This window comes from Oreochromis aureus, linkage group 18 (genome assembly GCF_013358895.1).
Source record: "Oreochromis aureus strain Israel breed Guangdong linkage group 18, ZZ_aureus, whole genome shotgun sequence".
Classification (NCBI taxonomy): Eukaryota; Metazoa; Chordata; class Actinopteri; order Cichliformes; family Cichlidae; genus Oreochromis; species Oreochromis aureus.
The window spans coordinates 8653584-8670736 of record NC_052959.1 but is presented as its reverse complement, the minus strand read 5'-3'; the positions used below and the strand labels follow the sequence as shown (position 1 = coordinate 8670736).

The 17153-nt window shown below is 43.3% G+C and overlaps 1 pseudogene; it reads left to right on the top strand.

Annotated features, from left to right (window-relative positions):
- Positions 1 to 7: 7 nt before the first annotated feature.
- LOC116314712 lies at positions 8 to 16694 on the top strand (annotated as a pseudogene).
- Positions 16695 to 17153: the final 459 nt, after the last annotated feature.

The following is a 17153-nucleotide window of genomic DNA, read 5'->3' as shown; positions in this document are numbered from 1 at the left end:
ACCACTGAGCGGTGACTCCAAACTCGTGATCTCGACCTTTCACGCCCATTTCTTTCCCAACTGCGCTAAAGATCTTCCTGCTCAGAGAACTGCGTCCCCCGATTTATGATGCTGACATCGGGGACAGAGAGGCAACAGTCTGACACAGTAAGTTCGCCATGCGACACATCAGAGAGAATTGAGATAAGGGTAAACGTATGTGCCATGAAAGTGTTGCGCATTTGTTTCATTTGCTCATTAATTTGGTAAAACACACTCTGGTGTAGTGTAGTCTGTGTCGTGGAAAGGACATTATCTAACTAATCAGATTAGTTTTCAGATCTATATTTCTCTGTGTAAGACACGGTCTGAGTGACTACAGAGACTCTGCGTGGAAACAACATCAACACCCGTCCGTGTGCTGCACAGTTTCTGCAGTCGTAGCGCGAATTGTTTTGACCTGGGAGCCGAGGTCGAGGATTCAACTACTGTTTGCTGAGCAGAAAAAGTTTAACTTTTTATTTGTTGTTGTGCTATTCCTTTCGTAACTTCCCCTTAAATGGCCCACATGTCACTGCAGTATGAATGTTGCAGTTTTTTTCAGCTCCCCCTTCCCCTGTATTTTCAATGGAAAACATGCTACGACAAAAGGTGCAATTTACGCCCTCCAGTTTAGACTCACTGTCCGCTTTAGTCACATGCGTTGTCTAACTTTGAATCCACAGCAGAATTCTGCATGTGCTTCGTCTATGACAGTCCTCAGCCAGCAGTGGAAAGCCTCTAAGTGGCTCTGCAGTATCACATATGAGTTAATGAAAAACAATCCTGAGTGATCAGAAACTCTCTTCTGTAATCTTGTCGCGGGTATAGTGTTTATGTGGCATACGTTTGACATTATGTGCATGTTTAACAGAAATATTTCTTCTGATAATGCACGTACCTGTAGATATGATAAGAACTGTACAGGAAAGCATTACTCAACCCATAAGACCCCAGACCCATTTTTACTTTAAGGAAAACAGTGGGACAGTCAGTGTTAAAACTTTAACAGAAACCTTCCTCAGTGTGTAAAGAGGTTTCTTATGGGCTAAAGAGATTCTTATGATTAGCTTGTATAGATTCTGTCCCATAGCTGAAGCTCCTTATACAACTGGCCTTTGACTTCTTAACAGTGGGGGAAATAATTATTTGATTCCTGATGAATTTGTAAGGTTACTCCACTTCCAAAGAGAATAAGAGTCTGTAATTTTTATGGTACTTTCATTTTAATGAAAAGAGACACAACTACAAATCCACAAAAAACACATTGCATAAAAGTTATAAATGTATTTGCATTTGTCACTGAGTGAAGGAAATAGTTGATCCCCTACAAACATCCAGAATTCTGGCTCCCACAGATTTCAATCAAACAATCAATCAATTACAAGCACTCCTGATCGCAACTCTTTATGAGTATAAATCGACCCAGCCCACAGAAACAGTTTATCCATTCCTACCTCGCCACCACGATGGGCCAGACCAAAGAGCTGGTGGTGTCACTGTGTCGACCTGTGCAGGACACTTGCCTTTTGTTCCCCTGCCAGCTCTGCCTTCAGGATAAGAAGAATCGGACCAATGACAAGACATGGGATATATTCTTTGGATAATGCAATGTTCCTGCAAGTAAAAAGCAGCAACACACTGCTCGCACTGTGAGGGATTTAAGTTGAATAAAAGTTAAATTCATGCACCACCTGCCTTTAAGTCTCTTTGAAGGATAAAATGCCTGTCATTTAAAGACTTAAACTTGGCTGGAGTAGTCCAACTTTTTGGTTTATCTTCTCAGAATCCTCTGAAGCAGCCATGGACCAAGCAAGATCAGCGATATCCCAAATTGTAAGTATTCAGTGAGTGTTATAAGATAAGTCTTAAAATAACAAGCTTAGTATTAAGCTTGAATCCCTCCCTTTATTTATTTATTTTTCCATTTCCAACTCTCAACCGAAAGGTTACTTCAAATATGCATTTCACTATGCAGCATTTCCTTTGGCACAGGGACACTCTACCAAAATCCAATTCACAAACCAAGACACTTTTCTCTTGGGGGATAATACAAACTAAATCCAAATGGAAAATCTGAATCTAACTTACCGCGTGTAGCTAATCACTAGCCTGCTAGTGCACTGCACTGAAACTGCTCCGGTGTAATGACTGACCTGCTTAGAGAAACTGTCGAGGCCGAACACAAGAACTTCAGTTTTTGGCACTGAGATGGAGAAATTTGAAGACTTTGAATTAGTAATGACAGTGAAACAGTCACTGAGGCAGGAGAGACTGTTGAGGTTTCTGGATTAACAGAAAAGTAAAATGGTGTATCGTCAGCATAGCAGTGGTAGGAAATGCCTTTGAAACTGTTTAATCGATGACTCGTGGTAACATATATTAAGAACACAGAATTGGATGAGTGGGCATGCTGTCCATGACTCCCACCCAGTTTCTATATTCTTTGGTTTTTACTGAAATAATATATTTTGCTTACCCTGACTTTTTCCGTTTCTGTTTTGTCAGTTTAACAGTGAGCCGCACTCCTACACACGATTCAACTTGCCCGATAATATGGAAGGTGACACCAGCCAGGTGGAGATGATACAGTCGTCTGACATGAATGAGGAGGTTGGAGAGAATGGCGACGAAGACCACCTTAGTCACAAGTCAAACCACAAACCACACGTGGCTCAAAACTTTGAATGTACAACCAAGAACCTCTGCTTCATGGCAGCTACTATCGTCTTCACATTTGTCATTGGTAAGAGAGGGAGAATGGCATAGTTGGCATATTTCTGCTTGTCTGAGGAGATACATACGCCTAGAAAGTTAATTTTTTTTAAACATTTTCCATTTGTGTGTGTGAAAACTTACAAAGTATAATTTTACCATCTGAAAAACATAGCCCAGCTTTGACCTTGCATTCATCTTAGCAACAGTTTATAGCGTGAATTTAGTCTGGAGGTGTAAGCATTCGTAGTATAAAAACTTTAGGTCTCTTGGTGCCTCACTGCTATTTTAAAATGCTGACTCTGTGCTTTGGTCTGGTCTTGGGTGTGTTCCCTTTCCTTGTTAGTAATTGTTTCCTCATTTTAAATGACTGCCACATTCAGGCTATTTGACTGGCTACCTGGTTCATAAGAATAAGGATCTGAATTGCTCCTGTGCACCTTCTGAAGATGATGTTACCCATCAGACTGGTGCTGTCCCTTTCATGGACTGGGATGATGTGAAAAAACTGCTTGGTGATAAACTAAATACATCCAACTTAGAGATTGCACTAAGGTGAATAGAAACCCCACACATTGCATGTACAGTGCTGTACAAATTTTATGTGCATTGCAGTTTTAAAGAGAATAACTGGGCCCTGTTTTCTTGCCTCCATTTGTTTTGCCTGTGTTCTGTCACAGTCAGCTGAGCAGTAGCAACCACCGGGCTGGTTCTCCTGGTGATGAAGATCTGGGGAACAAGGTGATAACGAAGTTTAAGGAGTACGGCATGAAGACCTGGACTGATGAGTACTTTGTCAAGGTTCAGGACCCCCCAGCATCTGGATACAACAGAATAGTTTTCAAGAACGGACCAGAGGAACATCCAACAGGTTTCCTGTCCTACAGCGCCAGTGGAACAGCAAGGGTAATCAGAAGGCTAAATTATAAGTAGGAAAAATGTACAGTGACACTTGCAGTGACATTTCTGTTTCTGATGGTTCCAGGGTGCAGTGCTGTATGCCCGTTATGGACAGGAAGAGGACCTGAAGCAGTTAAAGGACATGAACATCGACATGAATGGCAGAGTGATGCTGGTCAGAGCTGGAAGGATCAGCTTTGCTGAGAAGGTGGGATGCTTAAAAAGATGCAAAACTTGTATTAGTAAACTATTCAAACAGGAATAATCTTTCCTGGGGTGACTTGGGTAATACCTGTGCGTGTTGTCTCTTTGTAATTCCTTGGAAATCTGCCATGTCCCTAAATTTCAATTTGAAAATGTCAAAATATCAAATAGAAGTTGTGTGATTTTAGTCCAGTTAAAATCTGTGTGTGTGTGTGTAAAAAGTTTTGAGTTCTCTGCACTTTTCTTCACCCTCCTTCCTGCATGAGGCTGTGATGAATAAAAGCTTGGAGAACATTTTATGCATAAATTTGGGAGAAACTGTTTTGCTAAATGTCACAGAGATTCACACATAGAAGGGACATGTCTAAATCCATCAGATGAACAGGCTTAATATGTGGCAGCTGATTAACATAAATATTGGGTCTGCTGGTCAGATATCAGAAAATTTGAATAAAACAGAATTGTAAATCTGATGAGGTCATACCAGTGATACCAGTTTAGTGATTATGGGACTTAAGTTTACTTCTTTTTGCATGAAACACTGCAAAAAGATGGATGGATGGATTCATGCAAAATTGTTTGCTGTTGGTGAACTTAGCTTCCATTCCCTTGTTTCTCTGCTTATAGGTAGCCAGTGCAGCCAAAGTGAACGCTTCTGCTGTGCTGATCTACCCAGACCCCATTGATTACCCTATTGGAAATGATACTTCACTCTTTGGACATGTGAGTGAGGGCAGTTTTAAAATGTACTGGAATAAAACCCACTGAAGTGCTCTACGTGCTTAGTTTGTTTGATGTTCTCAAGATTCAAAGAATTGGAATGCAGTGGGAGCTTTTATGGAGTTTTGAGCAAGTGAGGGTGCTACCAAACAAATCATAACTCCCTGGCAATTGTTTGATTCCTGGTCATACAGTATTGCTGGTAGGTTCTGTAGAAGTATAGACAAAAAGACAGACAGAGAATATGAAGACTGATTTGACATGTCTTACGAACTCTAAAGTCTGTAAACCTAATACTGTTGCTAAGAGGAAGCGATTGCACTGCATTGTGTTTTTCTTCTGTTTCCCACAGGTGCACATGGGCTCTGGGGATCCCTACACCCCAGGCTTCCCCTCCTTCAACTACACCCAGTTTCCACCTGTGCAGTCTTCAGGCCTGCCAAATATTTTGGCTCAGACTATCACAACAGGCATGGGAACCAAAATTCTGAGGTAAGACTCACACACACTGAACTGGTATCAGAAAGATGGTTGAAGCTTGTAATAAACAGGGCATCAGTAAAGGGTTGATGTTTGTCTGCATCCCACAGGCAGCTCGGGGGTAGAGCTCAGCCAGATGGTTGGGAGGGCATCAACAGACTCGGAGATGAGAGCGATGTTATTACTGTGGAAGTCAACAATGTCCATACTGAGAAAAGGATAAATAATGTCTTTGGGGTCATCAAAGGCTTTGTGGATGCAGGTACAGCAAAGATGATTAATGAGAGCGATCCTGTGGTCAGGAAATATGGAAACGATGTGAGTGATGAATGTCCTGTGACCGTCTGCAGATCGATACGTGGTCATTGGGGCCCAGAGGGATGCGTGGGGCCCGGGCTTTGCGGCATCAACCGTGGGCACCAGCGTCCTCGTTGAGCTGGCGCGGTCCATCTCTGACATGGTGGAGAACGGTGAGCACCTGTTGGCAGCTGATGTTGGGTTTTTAATTCCCAAATAAAATGTTCCTGGATGTACACATCATGTCAGATGCTGAGCAGCTAAAGAAGGTGCTGGCTTCATGAGTTTGATTAAATGTTTCCACTTTGATAGATGGATTCAAACCGAGGAGGAGCATCGTGTTTGCGAGCTGGAGTGCGGGAGAGTATGGGAGTGTTGGCGCCACCGAGTGGTTGGAGGTAAGAAGTGTTGTTCATGTAAATACACGCTATTTATTACACTTTATTAGTTGCACCTTGCTAATACTGGGTTGGACCTCTTTTCACTTCAGAACTGCCTTAATTTTTCATGTCATATATTCAACAAATTGATGGAAAAGTTCCTCAGAGGCTTTGGTTCATATTGACATGATAGCATCACGCATTTGCTGCACATTAGTGAGTTGCATCTCACATCGGGTTCATGTCTACATGCATAAACTGGCTTATTAGAGAGCAAACATTTGAAAAGGTGTACCTAACAAAGTGGCTGAGTATAAATTTATTTTGGCTATTTCTTTGTTCCAGGGTTATTTGTCCTCTCTGAGCATGAAAGCAGTCACCTACATCAACCTGGACGGCATTGTGACAGGTATTTACTGAATGCAGACTTTTTATACCTCTTTAGTGTTCAGGTTTCTTCTCATGCATCTTCTTAAAAGACTAAATTAGGCGACATCATGAAAACTAAACATTAGGGGGTTTTTTTTCCAGGTCAGGATGGATTTAAAGTAGCAGCCAGTCCGTTGCTGCACAGCCTGATCCAAAACACTCTGAAAGAGGTAACTTCACATCTGATCTGATCTCACCATGTAAATGAAATAAATGCGTTTTATTTGTTTTATCAATTAAACATAAAATTCCCCATTAATTCCCAGTTAACCACAAATTCTACTAACATCCCAGCTGCACTGCAAATCCTTACACCCTGTTTTAGAGACACTGCAATCAATTCACCCGTGAACCAAGCACTGCAAACACTGTGTCTCAGCACAACTGGGAATAAGTGCTGTGTTTCACCTGTAATGGATTTGCAGAGGGAAGTGACACAAACCAAAAAAAAAGTATAGAAAGAAGTTGGACCGCTCTCACAGGACTCCCGTGCAATCTTTTACAACGGCCTGCACGCCCAGGCGGACTAACTAAAACACAACTACAAGTAAATCAAAAGAAAAAAGGACAGTAGAGACAGCCCAACAAACACAAAGTTTTCAATTAAACTTGCAACACACTCGATTTCATCAAGATCTAGGTCTTGATGAAGTCTTACTACAAATCATATCCACTCACACCAGAGTGAGTTAATCATCTGCTGAAATTCCCACTTTCTTTTTAAAGCTCCTTTGCCAATCACACAACAGAAAGCATCAAACTGCCAGGTGGCACTTATTACAAGTAGAAATAATTCTTTTGGTTTGTTTTGTTTTGTAAAATTTCTGAGAGTTTAATCAAAGCATTTGTTTTCTTCTTAGGTGAACTATGACAAGGACAAGTCTCTTCTTTCTCAGTTTGGAAAGAACAACTCTGAGTCTGTCTAATTAAAGATAACAAAGTATAGCCAGTGATGATTATCACAGCCTTCTTGTTTGATAGTAGGCTGTCATTCTCACGCTTCTGTTTTGCGTTTGATTTTGAAGTCTGGAGCCTCTGAGGATGGACAGTGCTGCGTATCCTTTCCTCGCCTTCTCCGGCATTCCCTCAGTCGCTTTCAGATTCAACTCTGGAAGTTCAGTAAGTGAATTCTTCTGTACTACAAGTTCTTAAATAGTTTCTGAACTCTTTTTAACTCATGCCAACTTTGTAGATCTGAGAGTAATTCTTAAAACATCCCGTGTGCCTCCTCAGGACTACCCGTACTTTGGCACAACCCTGGACACCCAACAAAACCTGAACTCTATCACAGCCAGCCAGGTTCCTCAGCTGGCTGTGAGAGCGGCCAGTTGCAGGTCACATAGCGCTGAGGCTGGTCCATGACCACCTGCTGCAGATGGACCTGAAGAAGTACAACCAGCTCATACGCAGCCACGTGGTTCAGATTAATGCGAGGGTCAAGAATGTTCAGAGGGTGAGTGTTCACCAGTGTGCTTGTAAATCAAGATAGTATTTACCTTGTTGAGAGCAGGGCTGCAGAAATCAGAAGCAACTTGACCATTGCTGATATATCAGTATTGACATTGATACAATGATGCCAATACAACAAGTTTTTAAAAAAGGAAAAAAGAGAAGAGAGAAACACACTTCAACCATGTTATGAGTGTTGATGTTACATAGTTTGTCCACCAGAGGTCATTCTGAGACTTCGCTGTTGACAACGTGTAACTGGAATGCCAGAAACACAACAACTATCTGATTACAGGCCTGTACTTCAAAGCTGGAATTCTTCCTATCCGGGTAACTAAAAGGTTTCTGTATTACAAAGAAGGTTCACTTCTCCTTCATTTTTATTTATATAGTGTCAAATCACAACAACCGTCGCCTCAAGGCAATTTATATTGTAAAGTAAAGACCTTACAATAACGCAGAGAAAACTCCAACAATTAGATGACCACCTATTAGATAGCACTTGGCGACAGTGGGAAGGAAGAACTCCCTGTTAACAAGACTAAACCTTTTGCATAACCATGCTCAGAAATACGCTTTCTCTTCCTAATCCCTGTCAGTACTCTGGCTGCAGCATTTTGGATCAACTGAAGGCTTAATTACAGTAGTCCATCCTAGAAGTACTAAATGTATGAACTAGTATATCAGCATCACTTTGAGAAAGATGTTTCTAATTTTAGAGATATTGCGCAAATGCAAGAAAGTAGTCTTACATATTTCTTCAATATACACACTGCAGGACATATGCTGGTCAAAAATGACTTCAAGATTCCTCACAGTGTTACTGGAGGACAAGTTAAGCCATCTATCCTAATGGCATATCCCAGCTACCATGGGGAAGTACACCTTGACCAGGTCAACAGTCTGTTGCAGGGCTTATATAAGCCTGTATTATGTAAACAGAATTGGTTCTAACACGGAAACCTGTGGAACTCCATAATTAACCTTGGTGTGTGAAATAAGACTTCCCATTTACATGAACAAATTGTACTGTATTAGATAGATATGATTCAAATCAATGCAGCAGACTTACAGCATGCTCTAATGGCTGTAATAAAATATTATGGTCAACAGTATTGGACGCTGCACTGAGGTCTAGCAGGACAAGCACAGAGGGCGTAAGAAGATCATTAGTACCCTTCACTAAGCTGTTTCTGTGCTGTGAATTCTGAAACCTGACTGAAACTTCAAATAAACAATTCCTCTGGAGATGATCACTTAGCTGTTTTACCAGTATTCTTTCAAGAACGTCTGAGATAAAGGAAGGTTGGATGATACAGATGTGATATTGAGTCTGAGAGATTAAGAGTTGAGATATTAGGTCTAAGTCACACAGTTGGCATTTTGCCGGCATTTCTTTCTGCCTTCAAATAGACTAAACTTTATTTATATTGTAGCTGTTTTCAGTCTTATAGTCTTCAGTCTTAGCCTGGATATGCTGAGTTCGCTTTGGGCTCTGAGCAGAGTCGGGCAAAGCGTAAACGATTAATCCAAGACTTAATTAGAGTAAAAGCAGATTATTTTGAAACTAGATCGTTATTTTATTAAGGACTCATTAACAACTACATAAAAAAATGTTATATTTAGTTAAATTAAATCTATTTATGTAGTTGAAAGCAAGTTGAAGAGATGTAGAGTAACTTGACCTCTCTTACTCTTTTGCCCAGACTCTGGTCAGATCTTGCATGTCCAATTACCAAATTGAGTTTATTGTGAAAACTAAATCACTCCTGCATATTTGTCTGTTTCCAGTTGCAGCCCCAGCTGTTGCCCAAGACCCTGACTGGGCAGTGGTTGGTCATGGCCTCTGGTTCCTACAACCGTGTCTCTAGCATATTGACAGCTGACATCCAGAACAGCGACCTGGAAAACATGGAGACGTGCCGCATGATCAATGACCGCGTCATGACGGTACGGCTTCCAACACTCAGTAATTCTTCTTGAGATACTCTGTGGAAAATACGGATATATCTTAGCAGTTCTCAGTAGACAGACATAGGGTCCTGCACTCTAAACATTAGCCTTCTTTAATTAAATACATAAATAATACACTGTAATTGAAATACCTCATGGAATGAGCAACATAATATAAAATATATGTTAAAGAAATAAAGGTACAAAAAAAGTTTTTATAGCAGATGATGTGTGACTCAAGTTACATCTAGTCTAAAACTTATCTGCTAAACCTAACTAGCTGCTTAAAAAAACAGGTTACTAGTTAGTTATCTGTTGCTGTTATCGTAAATATTTCCTTCTTTTAACTGATAATTATTAATTTAACAGGTTAATCAACGCAGCTAATGAGGTGTTGGCTTATAAAGTGGAAACAACAAAAAAGCTAAAGCTAAGCTGCTATCTGAGCTTTTGGCCAAAGGATTTTATATATTTTAGTAGCGGTGCAACAGATCAAAAGACTCACGGTTCGGATCGGATCAATTTTCGGATCAGCAAAAAAAAGTTTACATCACCATTTATTTATTTAAATATTTTTTGCCCATTAAAAAAACATTCAACTCAAACCTCATTCCACGCAATTATATAAAAACAAATTAAGGTGCAATATAGGGCAGTACAGGGAATCTACCACTCCGCTGTGATATAATGAGCGGTCACCGTCATGTAGATTTCCTTTTTTTTTTTCTTTTTTTTTTGTCTGTCCCATTTGGTTCTTTAGCCGTCAGAATTGTTGTCTGAAGACCAACAAGGATACCAAATGGATTTATTTTGCCAAATGGATCATCATGGCATTGCCGTATTGGTCCATTTGATCAAACTTTGTTGTTATTATTTATTTTATTTTCAGTTGTTACAGATGGGACAGACATGACTGGGGGATAGGAAAGGGAGAAAGAAAGAGAGGAAGGAAAAGAAAAACAGAAGGGAAAAGAGACAGTGAGAAAGGGCACTTACAAAGACAAAGAGAAAGGAAAAAAATCTCCTGGATCACCTGTTGAGAGAAAAAGAAGAGAAGACAAGCAAAAAAAACCAAACAAAAACAAAGCAACATACTAAACACAACACCATCACGTTAATCTAGCTAAGTGTGAACATCAGTAAATACTAAATATTGAAAGTTGTTGTGCAGCATGCAGGACAGACAGCGCACAATGTGCTTTGAAGTAGCAGCTAAGAAAGGTGTAGTTTGTCTACGAACAGTGAACACCCGTGTGTACACCTGTGTGGATCAACGCGCTTGTATACAAAAGGTTTCCCCATGTAACGGTCTGCTAGAGGGTGTGGAGGGCCATAGCCCGTCCCCAGGGCATGAAGCAGGCATGGAGGAGATCCAGGCTCCAGACATCCAGAGGCCCCAGAGTGCGAGAGCCCAAGGAGTACCACCGGAGGGGCATCCGTGCCACCTTCCTGGGAAGGGCTGAGGAGATCCCCAGACGAGGGGTCACCCAGTAGCCACGGAGCAGAAGCCAGAGGGGCTGCACTGGCGTGTGCCCGGCGGCTCTGCCAGCAGCCAGCTGTGCCAGAGTGAACCGAGTTGCAGGCCCGAGGCCAGAGGCCGAGGGCCCCTTTGCCCCGGAAGAGGCCTGACCGGCGACAGGCACCAGGCCCAGCCAAGTAGCCACCGGGAGTGAGCTGGTGCATACCTAAGCGCCCAGCCCGGACACCAAGAACCACCAATGCACCAACCCCTGAGGGCATCAGTTACCAGCAGGGAGTATGGTGAGGGGAGATAGCCTCCACACTTGGAGGGCCTGGGAGTACCCAGGGAGGTGGAGTCTAAGACCCGACCTGACATATAGACACAGACAAACAGGCACACACAGACATAAACATGCTTTCCCACCCTCATGCACACATATACAAACACTCAGCACTCACCCAACGTAGGGATAGACATACATAGACATGTACACACAATCATACTCCCCAAACATACTCTATGCCCCGGGTCCAGGTACCCTCGCCCCCAGAGGGGAAAGCGGCACCAGACCCAAGAGATGTGACCCTTTCCCCGGGGTGGAGGCAAGCAGACCGCCCAGGCTCCGCAGCAGCAGGGAGGCCAATCGGACAGCCAACACCTCCTCCCAGCCCCCGCCCGATGGCTAGTAGAAAACGGGGTGTGTGAAGACCCCATACCTCCCTCCTCCCGCTCATGTGTAGTGTTGCTGCGTGTTGTTCTAAAGTGCATTTAAAACAAGGGAGGGCATGGTGCTGCTGCCAGAGAGCAGCAGGTGTTAGCACGGCCCCTCCCGAGAACCCTCAATGTCTACATGGATTTAAAATTGAGAGGTGGGCACCGGCGCCAGAGGTAGGGTTGAATACACAGACCGTCCTCTGGGACGCCGTTAACGTGGTCACCCTCAAGGCCCTATATATATATGTGTGTGTGTGTTATGAGAGTGTGAATAATGTGGATGTCTAAGTTGTGAAATAAAATTGAGGCACAGGTGGCCAGAAGGGGACAGAGGGGGGGGGGAATGCCTCCCCTGCACCCTGGTGACACACCCGCACCCCAAGGCCCTACCTGTGTGGGTGGGTGTGGTGGAGCGGGAAGAGGGAGGCAGCCGGGATGGGGAGGAAAAGAAGGGAGGGCAAGATGCCCCTCCTTAGGGCCAACTCCCCGCTGACCCCAGTAGGCACCCCGTCCTCTAGTACCCACCAAGGCAAGGGAGCCCAGGCCCATCCAGACCGGGGCCTATGGCAGCAGCACCGCTAAGCCCCACAGGACCTGGGGAAGCCCACCCCACCCCACCGCAGAGGAAACTATACCCACCCCAACATTCAATCATCTCCAGACTACACAAGACAACAGACACCCAGGTTAGGTTTATTCTCCACCTCTCCTGTGTCTCTCCCCACCTGCAGAGTGGACTTCTGCAAGGATGGAACAACAACCCCTGCCAGTTGAAGAGCCCCCAGTTAGGCTGATGCACCAGAGGCCCCTGCGCCAGGGCTGAGCCCCGTGCACCCACCCGCCCACAACCTCGGCGACACACCGGCGAGGACCGAAGCCCCGAGGCCCAGCCAGAGCCCCATCACGGAGGCAAGCACCCCAACCCCAAGCCCTCCCGCCTGCCCCGGATCCACTCAGGGGCAGCCAGGCCACCAGGCCAGTAACCCACGTCCGCCAGTACAGACCATCCCCAGCCCCGCTGCATGCAGCCACGAGGAGAACACCCTCTAAGAGCGACCAGAGCCACTAACCAGGTTATGACCACAACCCCCCGGGTTGAGCCCTCCAGGGATAACGTCTCTAGGGGTTCTCCTGGCGCCCTAAGCCCGTCGCAACCTCCACATCAACCACAATAGCGAAGGCAGGACCAAACCATGACCCCCCGCCCCCACTAGGTGATGAAGCCAATCAAAGGAGCCCAAAGGGATTGATCAAATGTGGTGGCAGAGGCTGTATCAAGACTAATGTGATCTATTAGATGGTTTTATATTGATTAGAATTAAGATTATTTTTATTTTTCCAGTTAAGGAGGACCGTTTTCTTGGCGATGCATAGGGCTGTAAAAACAATGTGGGCTGTGTTTATTTCTGCAGTGACCTCATCCAAGTTGCTCAGCAAGCACACTAAAGGGGAGGCTGGAATGTTACATTTCAGACACTTTGATAAGTCTTCACATATCTCACGCCAAAACTTCTGCACTGGTGGACAGAACCAAAGGGCGTGGATGTAATTGTCTGGTGTATTGCCTTGACAGTGTGAGCAGTTGTTGGAAGATGTAAAGCCCATCTTGAACATCCGATGACCAGTATAGTGCACTCTATGTAGTATTTTGTATTATTGTATTAATTGCTGACTGGGATTTTTAATCAATTTAAAGGTTTTTAAGCATACCTGAGACCAGAAGTTTTGGTCTAAGCTTACTGATAAATCTGCTTCCCACTTTGCAATAGGAAGGGATATTGATTCATCTATTTTAGAAAGTGTTCTGTATATTTTAGATAATAATTTGGGGGACTTAAGAGTAAGAAAGTGTACCGCACTTGGTGGTGTTTGTAATTCAGCTTGACTGAGGTTAAATCTCTTTTTACTATGGATTTAATTTGTTGATATTCTAAAATCTTTTCTTGTTGATCCCATATTGTGTAACTAGTCTGTCAAATGGAATAAATTCTGTTCCCTCTAATATATGTTCTAAGTATTTAATTCCTTTACAACTCCATTTTGGAAAATTAATCATATTATTGTTTTGTAATATGTCAGGGTTATTCCAGATAGGTGTACGTTTCCATGGGATTAATGAGGACGCTGTCATTTTTAGAAACTCCCACCATGCTGTCAGAGAAGAGCTGATGTTGATTTAAAGCATTCATGTCTTTTGATGTTTGAGCTGATTGATAGGTTTGTAGCTTGCTTGAACCTATTCGCTGGAACGTTGAAGGCAATGTGATTACACAGCAAGCAAGACTCGAGTAGGCAACATTCTTTATGTTTCACGTGCACGGGAGAGAACTGGACAGGCGCCGTTCCTTCGCTTGACCCCAGTTGCTCTCGTCCGCTCTCCCGTAACACTGCTCTTTTATTGTGGTTCCATGAATATGCATAGGTTCATTAACATATGACCTCTTATATAGGTATACATGTGAACAAAGAATACCTTGTGTGTGTGTGTGTGTGTGTGTGTGTGTGTGTGTGTGTGCTGCTGACCAAAAGGGTCATAAAGCAGGAACAACATCCTAGGTCATAAAGAGGGTAACCTCCCCACACCCAATCTATGGTTCACCCTAGATAACACAGTGAAGCCATACAAAGGGCAGGAAGTTTTACCACATCAGACCTTCACAAGGATGTTTGCCTGTGATAAAACACTACAGCCCCCCACTCAGAACCTCGAGAATCTGGGGAGGGGAGAACAAAAGAATTCCTTTCAACACACAGTTAAAGTACAAATGGTAAGAATAAAAATGACAAACATTTAACAATTCACTCTAACACTGATAAATAGTAGGTCTGAAATTTCTAGATTATTACATAGTGCCTGTTCTACATCTAGCCAGGGCTCATCTAAGAAGCTGTGTTTAAACCATCTAGAGATGAACTGAAGCCTGTTGGCTAAAAAATAGTGATTAAAGTTAGGCAGATCTAATCCTCCTTTATCCTTGGTCCTTTGTAATGTTTTTAAGCTGATACGTGGGGGTTTGTCTTTCCATGTAGATTTCCGTTGCCCGGTGGTCCACCCATCTGTAGTCGGGCAACAGAAGATGCCTGGGACAGCTCAGCCATAACTTTAGACTTTTCCTGCTCATACATGCTTGGAATGATCTTGTCACTAAAGTGGACGCGCAACGGGATATCATAGCATGGCTCAAGCACGTTCATCATATGTTTGCACAACGGAATACGGCCTCATGTCTCCAGCTAAACACCCAAATAGCTTTTGTAATAGCTTTAGCCTGGTCGGATTGGGCAGCAAAGGGCTGCTTAAATGCCGCAAACTCCTCTACTCCTTCACTTGGAGCGCTAGCGCTGGCCATGACTATCGCTTGACAGACTGACCACGTGCACCATACACATATTTTTTTTTTTTTTCGAATCTTCAGATCATGTGCGTGCCGAACCGTGGAGTGGGATCGGGTCGGATCACGGATCAGCAGTGATCCGTTGCACCGCTATATTTTAGTGTGGTTTAGCTACTTTTGGATCATATTTAAAATGGAATACGTCATATTTTATTTTACTGCATTACTTTTTATCTACTGTAAAGTGCAATGGAAGTCAAGGTAGGTAGTCTTTTTCTTTTTAGCTGCTAACTGCCTCCTTTCATATGACAGAAAGGTCTGGTGACTCAAAACACTTTTAACAAACTCCTCCATGTTCCTCCTCCTGTTACTATAGGTGGAAAGGAACTTCCTGTCACCCTACGTTTCTCCGATAGACAGCCCCTTTCGCCACATCCTGCTGGGCTCCGGCCCCCACACCCTAAAAGCTCTGTCCAGCGACCTCGACGCTCTGAAGACTGCCAGCCCAGAGGCCAACGCCGAGCTGTTCCGCAACAAGCTTGCCCAGGTGACCTGGACCATTCAGGCCTGTGCCAACTCCCTAGCAGGGGACATCTGGTCTCTGGATAATGAATTCTAGAAAAGTCCTGTGCCCTCCCTTGTTCATGGTTTGGCCCTCTTATTACAACGGGCGGTGTGACAGCCAGTATGATGGTGTGATTAACAGACAGTTTTTAAATGGATTTCCACAAAATCATCACATCTGTTCCACGATGTTCATTTTCCTCTTTCTAAAATTTTCCATAAAACCAATATATGATATGTCATGATAGAAAATATGTGAACCTTCCGCTTAAAAAAACTTGAAGTTGAACCTTTGGTATTTTAAAGCAAAAATTCCTTCAATAGTAGAGCTTGAAGATGGAACAGATCAGCTGGGCCAGATGAAATGGGTTTACAGGCCTCAGGCCTAGTACCCCACACACAATTGGGGGCCAACCAATAACGTAAATTTGGTGAGAGGGGTGGGTTACGTATTCTCTTAAACCTTACACCTTGAAACCATATATGTACCCAAATAAGTGCACTTTTTCTGTCATACCAAAAATCTGATCTTTGGTAGAGTACAGTAGTCATTATTTCACGTGTCCTACTCCCCTACACTGTTGAGGCTAGTGGTCTCTTCCAATTTTAGCTAAAATTGCAGTACTTTAAAGGTGAAACAAGCAGAAGCAGGTTTAACAAATGCAAGAAAAAGAGAAGAGTGAGGTGCCCCCTTTATTATTTCTTCAAACAAATCAGGATGAAACCACTGCAGTTAGCGTTAAAGTTTTCCAGACAATATTGGACAAGAAGACATCCCAGCTAATCCGGACATTAGCAGCAGCTGGTAATGATAGTGAATGTTTATGACCTGAAACGATGGTTCAGAAACTGTGCTTCTTTAGATGATCCATCATATGAAAAAGCTCTGGCCTCTGATTTTAATAACAGGTACTCTGAGATGCTTTTGCTAAAGTGATATTGTGATGGTTATTTTTCATTTTTATTTCATCCAGCCAAAGGACTGATGTTCTCCATGGTATAGGACAAAGGATGAGCTTAAGCCAGAGGTATACATTGTCCGTCCATCCTTTCATAATCGATAATCGCTACTCCTACAGTATTTGTCTTTTTTTAGCTAAACATGCACATAATGAGCTCCTAATTAGTCCTTACCCACAAGGTCAAAGTCATAGTCACATTTGCTGTTTTCTGTGCTTGAAGACCAAAGTCAGGATAGAGCAGGGAGATGCTCTTCACCCTCGTGGCCCACACTGAGGCTATCCTCCAGAGACTGACAAGCATCCTCCAATCTTTGTGTAAGTAGTTTGGGCTCATTGTCAGCCAGAAAAAAGATGAACATCTGTGCATAAGATGGTCTCACCCCTCCTTCCATCACTATGAATATCTGCACCCTTGTAGATAACTTCCCTGGGTTCTGCCATCAACACTACCCTCTCACTCAATATGGAACTCAGTTGATGACTCAGGAAGGTAAACACTATCGTGGCCTTATTGTCCTGCAGGGTGTGTAGAAATAAAGCACTGACTGACCACACAAAGATCAAAGTGTAC